The sequence below is a fragment of the Pristis pectinata genome, chromosome 38 (assembly GCF_009764475.1).
Source record: "Pristis pectinata isolate sPriPec2 chromosome 38, sPriPec2.1.pri, whole genome shotgun sequence".
In the NCBI taxonomy this organism is placed as follows: domain Eukaryota; kingdom Metazoa; phylum Chordata; class Chondrichthyes; order Rhinopristiformes; family Pristidae; genus Pristis; species Pristis pectinata.
The window spans coordinates 12375019-12391229 of NC_067441.1; positions in this window are offsets into that span (position 1 = coordinate 12375019).

Genomic DNA, 16211 nt, shown 5'->3' on the forward strand with positions numbered 1-16211 from the left:
CACCTCTCGCGCCGACGCCGACCGCACAAGTATTTTTGTCGAACAGCTGCTCCGCACGTCCAGGACGCTTCGATGTTCTTCGAGGTGGAACGGTCAGACAGTAACGATTCGCCTTAGAAAGGATGATACGGGTCCCTGTCCCAAATAGCCCTGACAAACATTTGACATCCCGTGACGTCAGAAAGCATTCTCTGTCGTTTATATGTAGATCGCCTCCTCAGGTGAGGTAACATTAAGATCCTTTTAAAGATCTAAGCGGGAAATAAAGGAACAGCTACATGGGAAGTTGTCATAAGGGTGTAAGGCAAAGCGTTGAAGCAGGAGGCGATTTTATCATTCCCAATATTAACGGGGATTGACTTGGTTCTGGGGGCTTATATCGGAAGGACTTCGTAAAACTCATCCAAGAGGATTTTTTTGAAGTCGTGTTGGGAGGGTTTGTAAATGACATTGAGAAATGGGATCGGTCAAGTGGTTGAAGTTTTTGTGGTGCAAATCATTGGGGACAGTGACCGCAGTTCGGTAAGCTTCACGGTAGTCGTACAAAAATGTATAAAGTTGGTCCTTGAGTTCTGGTCCAAAACTCGGTTAAGTCTGATTTCGATAGTGTAAGCCAGGAACTGGGAGAGGTAGACTGGGAGCAGCTGCAAGGGGGCGGAGGACAAACAGTTGATCAGTGGAAGACTCTTAAAATGCGATTGTAATAGTTTGGAATCAACATCTCCCTGGACCGTAAAGAGGCAAAGATGGTAACATTAGGTAACCCAGGTAAACGGAAGATTTGAACGGTTGGTTAGGTAAAACTGAGGAGGACATAATAGGAATAGGAAATTGTTATCGGAAGAGTAATTAGATATTTATAAAGGAGGAAGGCTTCACGAAGTTATACAGCACGGTAACAGGCCCTTCTGCCTAACAGGTCCATGCCGATCGATTCCATCCAATATACCCCCATTTGCTTGTCCTTTCCCAATGACTTTACCTGAACCTTTCCTATCCATGTACCTGCCCGACTGTATTTTTAAGAATTTATTATTGTACCTTCCTCAACCATTTCCTGCGGCAGCTCACTCCACATACATAGCACCCTTTGTGCAAAACGTTCCTTCTCAATTTCCAATATAATCTTTCCCCTATCACCTGAAACCCATACGTTCAAGTCCTTGATCCTCCAACCCTGGAAAAAAGGTTGACTGCATTCACGTTAGCTATACCCCTCATGATTAAAAAAATACGCGATGAGATCCCCTCCCAGTCTCTTATATTACAAGGAATATAATATTAGCCTGTCACAACTCACCCCATAACACCTACCCCCAGGTCCTGGTAACATCCTGATAAATCTGCACTGCACTCTTCCCAGTTTAATCACATCTTTCCGAAGCATGGTGACCAAAACTGAACAAAGTCCTGCAGTGCACCTCACTGGCGTCCTCCACCATGTTCTCCGAACTTTACAACTGCATGTCCTGGCTGATAAAGACCAGCATAATAAAAGCTTTCTAAGTCACCCTGTCACCTGTGGATCTACTTTGTGGTAAACATGTACTTGAATGGCAAGATTTTTCTGTTCAACCACACTCTCCAGGGCCCTGACGTTTAATGTGGAAGTGCGACCTGGAATTGACCTTCCAAAATGCAGCACCACGGCCTTACCCGAATAAAACCCAATTTGTCTATGCTCGTCCACTTCCTCAGCTGTCACTTTTAATAACATTAGTCGCTGTCCGCTAAATCAACTATTTTAGTGTAATCTGCAAATTTACTTGTCATGCCTTGTACATTCTCATTCAAATCGTCGATATGGATGACAAACAGCAATGGGCCCAGCACCGATTCCTGAGGCACACGACTAAGTCACGGGTCTTCCGTCCGGTAAACCAACTTCCTCTGCTACCTTCCATCAAGCTAATTGTGTATCCAATTATCCAGCACTTCCTGCATTCCATGCGCTCCAACACTCCAAAGCAGCTAACCTTATCAATGTCATTAATGAAGTCCATATAGACCAGGTCTAGCGCCGAATCCTCATCGACCTTATTGTTAATATTATCAAAATCTCAATCAAGTTCGTAAAACATGACCTCCCACTCACAAAGCCGTGCTGAATATCATATATGAGATCATTTCTTTGCAGATGCATCTATATCTTACCCCTCAGAATCCACGCCAGTAGCTTACCTGCCACAGATGTTAGAATTGGTTGTCTGTAATTCCCAAGGTTTTCGTTCCTTTCCTTCTTAAATAAAACACACCATTCGCTACCATCCATCCTACCGTCACTTCATTCGTGGCCAACGACAATGCATATATCTCAGCCAGGGCTCCCACGATTTATTCTGTGGCCTCCCAAAATGTTCATGGAAATTCCTGGTCAGGCCCTGATTACTTGTCTTCCTTCATACATTTTACGAAGCCCCACATATCCTCTCCTATAATTCGGACAATCCCCACGACCTCCGTAATTACTTTATCCAGTTAGAAGTCTCCATGTGCAACCTAGAAAGAGAGAGGAAATATTAATTAAGGACTTCGCCCTTCTCCTGCATCTCCACTTAGATTAGTCCACTTCGGTTTATTATAATTTCCATGCACATCATGTCACATTGATCAGATTAAGCCTATTGGGAAGTGACTCTTCATTTTATCGTTTCTTTCAGTTAATTTAACGGCAATAATAATCCTGTCCCGCGGCAAAGGTGGTCTCTCCAATTGCATCACTCGCTACCTGGTGGCCATGGCAGCAGCAGATCTATTGGTCGTTCTATTTGCTGTTATATTGGATCGGATTAATCATGTATATTTGTTTGCGAATTTCTTGCTCAAACATCCCGTGTGTGCTGTGGCACCTATCCTGGCAATTGCAGCCATCGATTGTTCTGTTTGGTTGACGGTCGCCTTCACTTTCGATCGCTACATTGCGATATGCTGCCAAAACCTGCGGAACAAATACTGCACCGAGAGAATAGCGACTGCGGTGATAGTGACTATCTTTGCAGTGAGTTGTGCTCAGTCATTTCCACTTTACTTTGCAATGGATCCAGGGTATTGCGCTTCCAAAGCTGATTACTTTACATCATCCATCTGGAGAGCTTACGAATCATTCGACAGCATCATGACCCCGTTATTACCAATCTCTTTAATTCTTCTCTTCAATGCTTTAACCATCAGACATATCGTAGCAGCGATTATAATCCGCCGGGGACTCCGGAATAACGGTGAGAATCAGAAGGATACGGAGGTGGAGAACAGAAGAAAGTCAATGGTTTTGTTGTTCGCTCTGTCAGCTAATTTTATATTATTGTGGATACCAAATGTCGTACATTCTATGAGCTGGCAAGTGGAAAACTACACCTACACAGACAGATATTACAGCACACCGACATTTATCCTGCAACAGTTTGGGTTTATGTTGCAGTTACTCGCTTCCTGCACCAACACGTGTATCTATGGACTGACACAGAGGAAATTCAGGGAGGAGCTGAAGAATGGCCTGAAATATCTGTGTGTTTAAATCGGCAAATCTGAAAATAAAATGCAAACACTTTTTTCTGTTGCTTTTGTACTGCGGCTCAATGGACCGCTTGTTCCAACAATAACCATATAAATAATGAAGTTTTATGTGTCAATATGTGTTAATATCAGTCGGTTTAATATGTAAAATGATTCAACAGATGAACAGCAGCAATGTAACTTTACACACGTCATGATTGTTGATCCATCTGACATCAGATTAATGTTGACTGTGACAGATGGAAAATAACTCAATACAAAGACTGTGAACCGCAACCAATGGGATTTCCAAACTTTTTAAAAAATGGTTGATGAATGCTTTTTCAGTTAGGAGACATTCCGGCCAAAACAGTATGTTTGTTAATGGAAAACAAAAAGAAGGGTAAAACTTGTGACATTTTGAGTGCCTGCTGTACATGTGCGGACATCAGCGACGTGACTCGTCACGTAAAACGCAGTGATCACCCTGAGAATTATGACGACAAAATGTTTCTTTTTGGGGTGGGAACAAATTCGTTCACAATCGCTTCGTAATACGGAAGGAAATTGGGGTCATATTAGTGTCTGAAGGATCGGTATGACCACTTTCCAAAACTATTATTCATTCATGAGCGATGCTACTCCTTTGGTCCGAAGTTTATGTGCATTCTCTTGAAGAATTTAGATATTTGTGATTTATTTCATATCTATCATATTCCGTCGGTAAAGAGATTGCGGTTGAATTTGGTATTATGTTTATTTAATTTATATCCTTTACAGGGAGAATAAGTTTTTTTAATTAATTCTACATACACGAGGAACAGAAAAATTCTTCCAACGCTACTGCTACAATTGCTGCGTTTTTACATGTTGACAAGTCACCGGGAACAAAGAGAGAACATAGTGTCCACTTTTGTCCCTTTTATTTGTAACCGCTGCGAGTGTTGTGCTGCAGCACGTGAAGACAGACGTTCCATCCCTTTCCCGCCCAAACTGCTCCAATTGTTAAAGACCCTTATCAACGCACCCACACTAAATTCTGAAGGAAGGATTCGAGATTGTTCACCCCTTATCGGTCATAAAACATACAGCACAGTACAGGAGCTTCGGGCCACCGTGTTGTGCCGATATTTTATCCTGCTCCAACATCGAACTAACACTTCCCACATAGCTCCCCATTTCTCCATCTTTCATGTGTCTACCCAAGAGTCTCTTAAATATCCTTAATGTATCTGCCCCCACAAGCTTTGTTGGCAGTGAGATCCAGACACCCACCAGTCTGTGAAAAAACAACTTACACCTGACATCCCCCTTGTATCTTCCTCCAATCACCTTAAAATTATGTTCCCCCGTGTTACCCATTGTCGCCCTGGGAAAAAGTCTCTGATTGTCCACTCGATCTATGTCTCTTATCCTCTTGTAGAGCCCGATCAAGCAACCTCTCATCCTTCTCTCCAAAGACAAAAGCTCTGGCTCACTCAACCTTTCCCCATAAGACATCCTCTGCAATCCAGTCAACATCGTGGTAAATCTCCTCTGGACGCTCTATGAAGCTTCCACATATTTCGCATAGTGAGGCTACCAGAATTGAACACAATACTCCAAGTGTGGTCCAACCAGAATTCTGTAGAGCTGCAACATTACGTCGCGGCTCTTGAATTCAATACGCCGACTGCTGAAGGCCAGCATTCCATACGCCTTCTTAACAACCCTATCGACCTACGCGGCAACCTTGAGGGATCTATGGACCCCAAGATCTTTCTCTTCAACCACACTGCTAAGGGTCCTGCCATTAACCTTGTATTCTGCATTCAAATTCGATCTTATACGGTTAAACTCCATCTGCCACTTCTCAGCCTAGGTCAACATTCTATCAATATCCTATTGTAATCTACAGCAACCTCTACGCTATCCACAACATCACCAACCATCACATCAACATCAGTAAACTTACGAACGCACCCTTCCACATCCTGATCCAAGTCATTTATTAAAAAAAAATCACAAAGAACAGGAGCCCCAGAACAGATCCCCACGGAGCACCACTGGTTACTGACCTCCAGGCAGAATACGCTCCGTCTGCCGCCACTTTCCGTCTTCTGTGGGCAAGGCAATTCTGAATCAACACAGCCAAGTTTCTACGGATCTCATGCCTCCTGACTTTATGAATCAACCTTCCATGAGGAACTTCAACGAACGCCTTACTAAAATCTATATACACCACGCCCACTGCTCTAACTTCATCAACCTGCTTCCACCAGGCTCGTGAGGCACGACCTGCCTTTCGCCAAGCCATACTGACGGTGCCTAACCAGCCAATGCTTCTCCAAATGCCCATTAATGTGTCTCTAACAATTTTGTCTCCAGTAATTTGCCCACCACTGAATTAAGACTCACTGGCCTGTAATTACCAGGGTTATTCCTACCCCTTTTCTTAAACAAAGGAACAGCATTTTCCAACCTCCAATCATCTGGAACAACACATGTGGCCAGTGAGAACGCAAAGATCGTCGCCAAAGGCGCAGCAATCTCTTCCCTCGCTTCGCGTAATAACGTTGATATATCTTGTGCGGCCCCAGTGACTTAGCATTCCTAATGTTTTTAAGAAGTTCCAGCACATTCTCTTTCCTCACGTCGACATGTCATAGCATATCAGCCTGTCGTACGGCATTCTCACAGGTCAAGGTCTATCTCTCTCTCTCTTGAATACTGAAGCAAAGTATTCATTAATGACATCACCTTACTCTTCCGTCTCCAGGCACATGTTTCCTCTTTTATGCTTGATTGGTCCTACCCTCACTCCAGTCACCCTCCTATTCTTCACATTCGTGTAGAATGTCCCGGAGGTTTCCTTGATCCTGCTCGCCAAAGACTTCTCATGCCCCCTTCCAGCTATGCTACATCCATTCTTAAGCTCACTCCGAGCTAAATTGCAACTCTCCAGAGCTCTGTCTGATCCATGCTTTCTAAACGTCAGAAAAACTTCTTTCTTGCTCTTGTCAAGACATTCTACATCTCTTGTCAAACACGGTTCTTTCACTCAACCATCCTTACCCTGCCTCAATGGAGCAAACCTATCCAGAACCCCATGCAAGTTTTCCACAAACAACCTCCACATTTCCGCTGTGCACATTCCCAAGATCTGTTACCAACTTACGCTCCCACGTTCTTGCCTAATAGCATTATAGTCCCCCTCCTCCAGTTAAATGCTCCCCCATATCGTGTGCTCCAATCCCTCTCCAAGACTACGGTAAAGATCAAGAAGTTATGGTCACGATCTCCAGAATGCTCTCGCAATGATAGATCTGAAACCTGGTCAGGCTCGTTGCCAAGTACCAGGTCCACTATGGCCTCTCCTCTTGTTGGACTGTTCACATACTGTGTCGGGAATCCTTCCTGTATATACCGAACAAACTCAGTCCCATCTATCCCCTTTAAAGGAGATACCAATCAATATTAGGGAAGTTGAAATCACCCATGGCAATAACCCTGTTATTTTTGCACCTCTCCAAAACCTGCCTCCCAATCTGCTCCTCAGCGTCTCTGCTGGTATTTGGGGGTCTGTAGAAGACTACTAATTGAGTGATCGCTTCCCTCCTTATTCTGACTTCCACCCACACTGACTCAGTGTGTGATTCCTCCAGGGAATCCTCCATTTCTACGGCTGTGACACTGTCCCTGATCAGCAAAGCCACTCCCCCATCTCTTTTACCTCAGTTCCTGTCCCTCTTGAAACATCTAAACCCTGGAATATTCAGCAGCCATTACTGCACTTGCGACAGCTAAGTCTCTGTAATGGTTACCACGTCATAGTTTCACGTACTTACTCATGTTCTAAGCTCATCGGCCTTGATCCTGATACTTCTCGCATTAAAGTAGACAATTTTAGCGCATAGAACTGACTGCAATTTTGCCCTTTCAACTGTCTTTCTTTCCTCACAGTCTTCCTACACTCTGCGTCTACTTGTACTCTAAATGAACCAAGCTCTGACCTATCCCTCTGGTTCCCAATCCCCTGCCAAACTAGTTCAATCCCACCCAAACAGTTCTTGCAAACTTGTTCACAAAAATATTCGTCCCCCTCTAGTTCAGGTGGAACCGGTCCTTTTGTACAGGTCGTACCTTCCACAGAAGAGATCCCAATGATAAACAAATCTTAAACCCTGCCCGCTGCACCAATTCCTCAGCCACGCATTCATATATCAAATCATCCTATTCTAACCCTTACTGCGTCGTGGCACAGGCAGCAGTCCAGACGTTACTACCCTTGAGTACCATTTTTTCAGCTTCCTATCTCACTCCCTATCTACCCTCTTCAGGACCTCATCTCTTTTCATTACTATTACATTGGTACCAATATGTACCACGACATCTGGCTGTTCACCCTTCCCTTTCCGAATTCTGTGGAGCTAATCCGTGACGTACCTGACCCTCACACCGGGGAGGCAACATACCATCCAGGAGTCTCTTCCACGTCCACGGAATCTATCTCTGCCTGCCCCCAACTACTATGGGATCCCCTATCACTCCTGCTATCCTCTTCTTCCCCTTTCCTTCTGCGCCACAAGACCTGGCTCAGTGTCAGAGACTTGGTCACTGTAGCTTTCCTCCGGTAGGTCTTCCCCCCAACAGTATCCAAAGCGGTATACCTGTTATTGAGGGGAACGGCCACAGGTGTACTCTGCACCATCTGCCTAATCTCAGTCCTTCTCCTGAAAGTAATCCAGTTACCTGCCTTCTGCAGCTTCAGAGTGACTGCCTCCCTGTCGCTCTTATCTATGTACCCTTCATTTTCCCGGAGGAGCCGAAGGTCATCCATTTGCAGCTCCAGTTCCCTGACATGGTCTGTAAGGAGCTGCAGCTGGATGCATTTAGTGCAGATATAGCTATCAGGGAGACTGGATATCTCCCAGAACTCCCACATCTCACGAACTTAACACACCACTGACTCTGGAGACATTCTCACTACTCTGTCTTGGCACTGAAGGGAGAACCACAGCAAAGAAAGAAAGAACGTTGCCAGAGACTTACCTTCGCCTCTCCACACCGAAGCCTCTTGAGCTAACGCCTCAGCTTCCCACGCCAACACTGGACTACTGCAACAATGGCCGCTCCCAAAGTGGCCGCTCTTTATGCATGCTTTACCTTTATTTGCTGCTGTTAAGTGGTAACAATTTGCAAATGTGCCTCGTTTAGACTTGCAATATGAAGCTCAGAAGCCCAGGCACAGAGAATCACCTTCTTTCGAAGATCCCGCTCCAAATCTGGCTTTGACTGCAACGTCCGACTCAGCAAGTTGAAACTCGCAAAACTCTTCACTTCAGAACACCCCTGTAATGTCTTTCTACAATCCTCTTCGCCGATACATCAATCGTGAGTGTTCTTCTATTTACAATTTCAATCAATGAATGCGAATGGAGGGCTTTATGTCATCTGGGGCAGTTTTGCTGATCAAAAATGACATTCCTATTGACAATAATGCAACAATCTCTTTACATTAACGGTGTTTTCAACGCTCAAGGACATGGAGGTTACTGTAAATACTAAGAACTATTGTCATCCAATAAATGAACCTAGAACATAGAACATTGTTGTACCGCCATTTTATCCTGATCGAACCAACCCTTCCCTCCCACACAGCCCCCTATTTTTCTATAATTCGTGTGTCCAGCTAAGGGTCTCTTAAATGACCCTTATGTATCTGCCCCCACAACCTCTGCCGGCAGTGCGTTCCACGCACCCTCCACTCCCTGTGTAAAATACTTCCCACTGACATCCCCCTTATAGATTCCTCCAATCACCGTAAAATTATGTCCCCTCTCGGACTGGGAGTAAGTGTCTGACTAGAAATGATAGTTTGCTTCTTCTTTGAAACACTTGAGACTGCTGTTTAAGGAGATGCATGATTTTGTGTGATCAGCGAGGTTTTTCCCAATCGACATGCCGCGTGACTTTGGGAACAATCCTCGGGGTGCTAACGTTTTCAAACCTCATCTGATAATTGTACTTTCCAGTGGTAAACCTCTGGTTGAACGGGCTGTCAGAAAGTCAGTGGCTATTCTGGCCGAACGAACTAGATTGTTCTGTATAATTGTGATTTCTTTCTCCTTTGGATTTCAAACTTCTTCAGACTTCACCATTCAAGAAAACTAAATGTAACCCACTTCACCCTGGGCCTCCTTGCCTGAAAGGTATAAAACAATTTATAAGCCTTATGTTAATTATATAAATGCTCGGCACGTCTTGTTTGCTGTCATTCACAATTGAGTTTGGCCGTCTCAAGCGTGAGTCTTCCTGGTTTACTCTGTGCAGATGTTATTCTCAGGCACTAGGTTGATCTACCTCGGTGTAAGTTGTTTTTTTTACATGAACACTAATTGAGTCCCCTTACCTAAAAGCAGGATCAAGCAACATTGAATGCGGACCAAACGAGATTAACCATGCTAATTGTTGGGATGCGATGGCTATCCTACCAAGATACAGTTGGTGTCTGTATTCCTTGGAGTTTAGAAGGATGAAGGGTGACGTTATTCACATGTGCAAGGATCTAATGCGCATTCAGAGAATAAACGTTGACTTGCTTTAACATGTCAGAAAATCTCGTACGGGGGGGGGGGGGGGATATCTATACAGTAAGACGGGCCAGATGAAATTGCGATGTGCAGAAATTTTGTCTATCAGAGGGGAGTGTATTTCTGGACTTCTCTATACAAGAGGGATGTGGGAGAAAAAACATTTGAAGTGTTTCAGGTAGAGATAAATAAATATTTGAATGTTAAACCAATAGACGGCGTTACAGAACTGGCACTAAAAGATGCCAACTTGGGCCGGTCGTGACCATAATGAACAGCAGGGCAGATGAGCGGGCCCTGGTGACCGAACCCTCTCACTATTTTTTGTGTTCTTGTTTGCTTTTATTTTCTATTCCCGTCTTCGATATTTTAAATGCTTTGGAATCTGGGACTGAAAGATTCTCATTTCCATTCAATGGGCAAATTGCCCAACATTGAGTTCACTCTGGTTCGCCTCCAAATGACAGTGTCAAACTCACACAATAAATCTTTCCTCAGCCTGAAAACTGTATCTTTTCCCCAATTTACAGCGGTTGCTGACTGTCCGTCTCTTGCCTTATGGTTTATTGCACGAAATGAGAGCGAATGTTGATTAATGTCTCAAAAACGCGCCCCTATCGTCAGGTTCAAAGCTGTGTAGGAGCTAAAATTATGTTAACCGGTCAGACAGACGAGGTACAGTGACGGGCATTTAAGGGAATCCTCCAGGATGCAACGAACAGGTGCATTCCAAGGAGAAGGAACATTTCAAAGGGAGATCTCACTACCCGTGGTTAAATAAACAGATAAAGATAACATCGAACGAAATGAAAATATGTCATATCACAAAAAGCTTGTGAATCAAAAGAATGCTTTTTAATGAAGCAACCAAAAAAATCGAAATAGTAATAGGAAAAAAATCTTGTGCTGCGAGACAGCACATTATAATAACAACAATTATTATCAATAATTAGCAAAATTCAACGAGGTAAGAGCTGCTTCAAAGGAAAGAAAAGCTGGTGAATTAATGATATAAAACAGGGAGAAGGGAGATCAATTCAACATATTTCTGCACAGCCTTTACGAAGAAAGATTAAAATAATTGGTTATTGGAAAGGGGGGTGGGGGTAGTATCACAACGTCGAGCGGAGCGAGATCGCGGAGAACCCAAATGCGGAGCACCAGTACGAGACTGGAGTCGAGATGTTTCGTCGGTACCGAACGCAGGCGGTGACCAGTAGGAATCTTGCCTCTGGGCTCTTATGAGGCGGAGTCCCGACACAGAAACAGGATATCCTGGGGGAAAGAGCGAAACCGGGCCTGCTCTGGAGTTGGCAGCTCCAAGCAGCCGGAAGACGAAGTATACCTTAAGGTTGACAAATACTCTGGCAACCGGTGCTAGTGAAACCAGGGTTCTTAGGCTAGTCTCCTGATGGGGCTCAGGTGTGTGTCGTTATGTGATTAGTAGCGCATGGACTCCATGTGCTGCACAACAATGGAGCCGAATCGAGGACCAGCGCTCAGAACCATGACAGGTAGAACACGGAGTTTTATAATCACCGGGGAAGTGTTGCTGAGAGAAATGTTTAAGCTGTGGGCTGATGTTCCGATAAACAAAATTCCCTGATCTTGAACGAAGTGGCTGGTGAGATGGTTGATGAGTTAGTTTGACGTCTCCAAAGTTGCCAAGATTCTAGGAACATCCATTATGTTTAAAAATGTAAATGTAATTTCTTCATTCATAAAGGAAGAGAGCCAGAAAGCAGAAAATGAAAGCTAATTGGCTTCAGTTTTGACATCAGGGCAACATTAGGCGCTATTGTTGAGGACACGACAACAGGAAATCTAGAAAAATCCATTAATGGGCCAACACAGAGACAAGAGAGGATGCAGATGCTGGAAATATGGAACAAAACAAACAAAATACTGGAGGAACTCAGCAGGTCACGCATCATCTATGGTTGGAAATGAACAGTCGACCTGTCGAGACCAGACTCTTCTTCAGGACTGGAAAAGAAGAGAGCAGACGCAAGAATAAAAGAGGAAGGGAAGTGTAGGAGTACGAGCTGGCAGGTGGTAGGTGAGTCCAGGTGAGATGTGGAAGGCAGGTATATGGGGTAAAAAGGAATGATGTGAGAAGCAGGAAGGTGGTAGATGGAAGAGGCAAAGGGCTGAAGAAGAAGGAATACGATACGAGAGGACAGTAGACAATGGAATAAAGGGAAGGAGGTGGGCAGGTCTTGAGGGCGACGGATGAAAAAGAGAATGGCTGAAGGAGCCACAGAATGAAATAAACAAATGAGGGCGGGGGGCAGGAAAACAAACAGGAGTTGTTACCGGAAGGTACAGAAATCTATATTGATGCCGTCACGTTGGGTAGGGCCAAGTCTTCATTTTTTTAAGTGCTAAGCTTGTTTGACTAAATTAAGGGTGATCTTGTTGCAGTGGATAAAAGATAACCGGAGATATACTTTCTTTGGAATTCCAGATGGAACTGACATGGCGTCACATCAAAGGTTACTGCAGAATGTAAAGGCGCGAGGTGTAGAGGGAATATATTGCTCTGGATAGAAATGTGCCTGGTGAGAAGAAAGCAGACGGGGTATAAATGAGTCGTTTTCTTCTTGGCAGGTAGTTACGACTAGTGCAACACATGGATCAGTGCTGTGGCCTCAACTCTGCACGAATTATATCATTGACTTGGATAAAGGGACTATGTGTGATTGGACTGCTCAAATATGACAGAGGAAATTGGTTGTAAAATGAGTTGTGTAGAGTGCATACAGTGGTTATAAATGAATAAATAGTGGTTAGAAAAGTCGGCACATATCTGTCGAATGGTGTACATTCTTTCCGGATTCATTCACTTATTGTTGTCAAGAAATTGACTAGGCTATCAGAGCACAACCGCGTGTTGTTGGAAAAACACCTGTAATTAAGAGTTAATCCTCTAAGCGATGATGTGTGATTTATGACATGATTCGCAACGTTTTCCAAGGATCGCAGAACCGAAACGCTAACCGTTTCCTTTTCCACATTGATGGCTGACCGGCTGTGTTTTTTTTAAATTAAATTTTCAGCTTTCTTTTTAAATGTTTACGTTCACATTTCCGGTATCTGCAATATTTCAATGTCCATACAGACATACAGCACAGAAACTGCCCCTTCACATTGCCATATCCATGCCCAACATCAAGTACCAATCAAAAAAAAAAGCAGTTTACCAGCACTTGGCCCAAAGCCTTCAATGTTTTGGTGATTCAAGTGTTCATTGAGATATTCCTTCAATGTCCGGAGTCTTTTTTCCAGCGCCCGCTCAGGCGATGTGTACTCGCTACATACTAGCCTTTGGCGAAACACGCATTAAGACACTCATTCATTCGATCGCACAGAGCTCTGCACGCTCTCATCATTAACACTGTTCTTTCTTTATTTTAATGGAAGAAATGGACAATGCCGTCGTCCCCTCAGTAATTCCAGGTCTTTACTCACAGAGTTAATTGTGCAGCTGACTGAGAGATTTCAAGTATCCCAAAACGCATTTAGAGGACACGTTCCCGGATTGTGGGGGAGGGGGGAGTGGCGTGTAGAGCGCGATGGAGGTAGAGAAAGAGAGAGAGGTTGAGAGAGAGGGATGGATGGAAATCAAAGAACAGAGGGCACAGTGAGGGAAATGATGTCGTCAAACCCTGGTCATCATAGTCGTGTTAAAATACAGCTGTACCAACACGGAGCTGACACTGGGCAAAGAACAAGCATAATAATGATATTTTTGGGGAGTTGACATCTTTTGGAACTGACCGTCTAGTAGATTGAAAAAACATAAATAGACACCTGATAATTAAGGGACCGATGGCTGAGGTAAACTTGGAATGCGGTCAGCGGGACATTGAAAGGGCTGAAGAACAGCGAACGTTTAGATGAAACGTTGACTCAGCCGCGTTGTTCGCTGTAAATAATTTAGCTATGTCTGGACCGTAAGAACAGAAACGACAAAAACTTCCCTTACGAGATAACCAGCAGCAGTGACTCCGCGGTCCAAACACTGAAGAACAAGACCCGGCGTCAGCGAACCAGACAAGGGTGCGTCAATTCAGGATAATCTGGAGCGGGTAGGAGCGAAATATCACTTGTAACTATGAGGGTGTGGAAGCAAACAAGAGAGTTTGGGCAACTAAAGAGTTAATGAAATTCAAAGTTGTGAAACTAAAATTTTAAATAACTGCTTAAATTATACAGTGAATCGATTTGAACTAATCACGATTAATACAGTTATTGAGCAAAATACTGACACATTCTGCCATTTTTGCACGTGACAAATAATTAATTCAAATGCAACAATTCTGTGCAGTGAGTTGAACATTCGGATTTTGGGTTCTCCATCACTCAATGACTTCCTTCTCAATGTGCTCCAACACTGTCCCATCACGTGCTGCGTAGACAACTTATCCCAACACATACCACTATGTTTGTGTTACAAGGTCACAACAGTGCTAAAAGTCAGTTGAAAATCACAGGTAGTTGAGAGCTGAAATCTTCATATTTCTCCTTTGTGTTACTGGCTTTGGGTGGGGTGCAGGGGTCACGCTGTACATATCTGTTCAGTGCAATAGCTCCGCACTGAACCCGAGTTCTCCGCCTCAAATCTCATTACCTCTCTTCATCCCGCCTATGTATTTATTCATTTTCTGATAATTCACCAGGAATCCATGACCTCTCGTTCTCGAGCCATCCATCAAACGGAACGGCCTCAGGCCGTCTACTGTTCTTCTGTCTTCCATAAATGTAAGTACATGAATTAGATCTTCTCGCAATATCCCCTGTTCCAAGGGGACAAACGCCGGCTTCTGCAGGCTATCTGCGGAACTAAAAAAAATATCGCTGCAATTACTCCAGTAAATCTTCTCAGCCTCCTCTGTAAATCCATTATTGTTTCTCTTTACACTGATTCCGCTTTTCAAGATGTTTCTGTTTGTGATTCCGATTTTCACCGAATTAAGTTTTGCATGTTTTTCAAAGAAACGCTCACTGCATTTGAATCCAAACAAATGTTTCATGGAAATTCAAAGGGAATTCATCGCTTTGCTTCCTAACACATCACGATACAAACACCAGAACCCGGGTTTCGCCGCAGAAAGCTCGTCCGCTTCCATTGTGTTGTTGTACAATCTCAATCTGCTGAGAAATGGCGATGCCAACTGGACGGAACAGGAACAGCGACAGAGTGAGACGTGAACTGCATGAAACATGTCAGGCTCTGGTCCTCCTCTCCCTCCTCATCACAACATTTTTTCTATGTAGATTTAAAGCACCAAATAACGAATGGAAGCGGTTCTCTGTCCAAATCCATGGAAGCCTCGAGCTGATGAGATGTTCATTTGCGCTGAGTGATGATCGGCCAGCGTTGAGCTTTCAAAGGCATCTTCAAAAGACGTTCAAAAACAGCTCAATCCCTACCATCAGAATTTACACAAAGTAAGTGTGAAAATTACGTTTTTGACCATGTCCTGCCGCAACAAAATCCCTTGAGAATCATCTACAATTTGGAACAGGCCTGATGTCAATGACGTGAGTTTGGATTCAACAAATGCAAATAACCAGTTTTTCTAGTATGCCGGAACCGATCTGTTCTGAGGAAAGGTCATTAGCCGGAAATGTTGTCCATGAAAGTATCTAACTACTGGTTTGAAATGCATTACGACCAGAATTTAGATACCAGACGTGTTAAGATGTGCTGATTCAGTCGAATGGTAATTTTTCTTCTTTGCATTTACAAACAAACCTCAGTTTGCACTGTTATGGGACGCAGCTTCGGTTTATTGCGACCCAGTGATGACATCTGTCAGTAAGAAAACTCACCCAGTGGTTTCACGGCCTTTCAGGTTGAATCTATGACAGTCCATCCCCCGCGTTACACGCTGGTCAATGGGCTGAAGGGTTTTGTTCTGAACTTCACCACCGCCAACTCAAACACCCATTTGAAACGACGAATCAAGAGCTGATATTGCCAGGGTCAGAGCATCCCGGAGATCAGCTGAACTTCAATGATCTTGATGCTTTGGGCGAGCAACTCTCAGAGCCGGAGGAGGCTCTCGTACTCGTGTGTCTATTTTTACCCTGTGGCCGCAATGAGTGAGAAGGGACCCTTGTCTCCGCACTAAGGTAAGG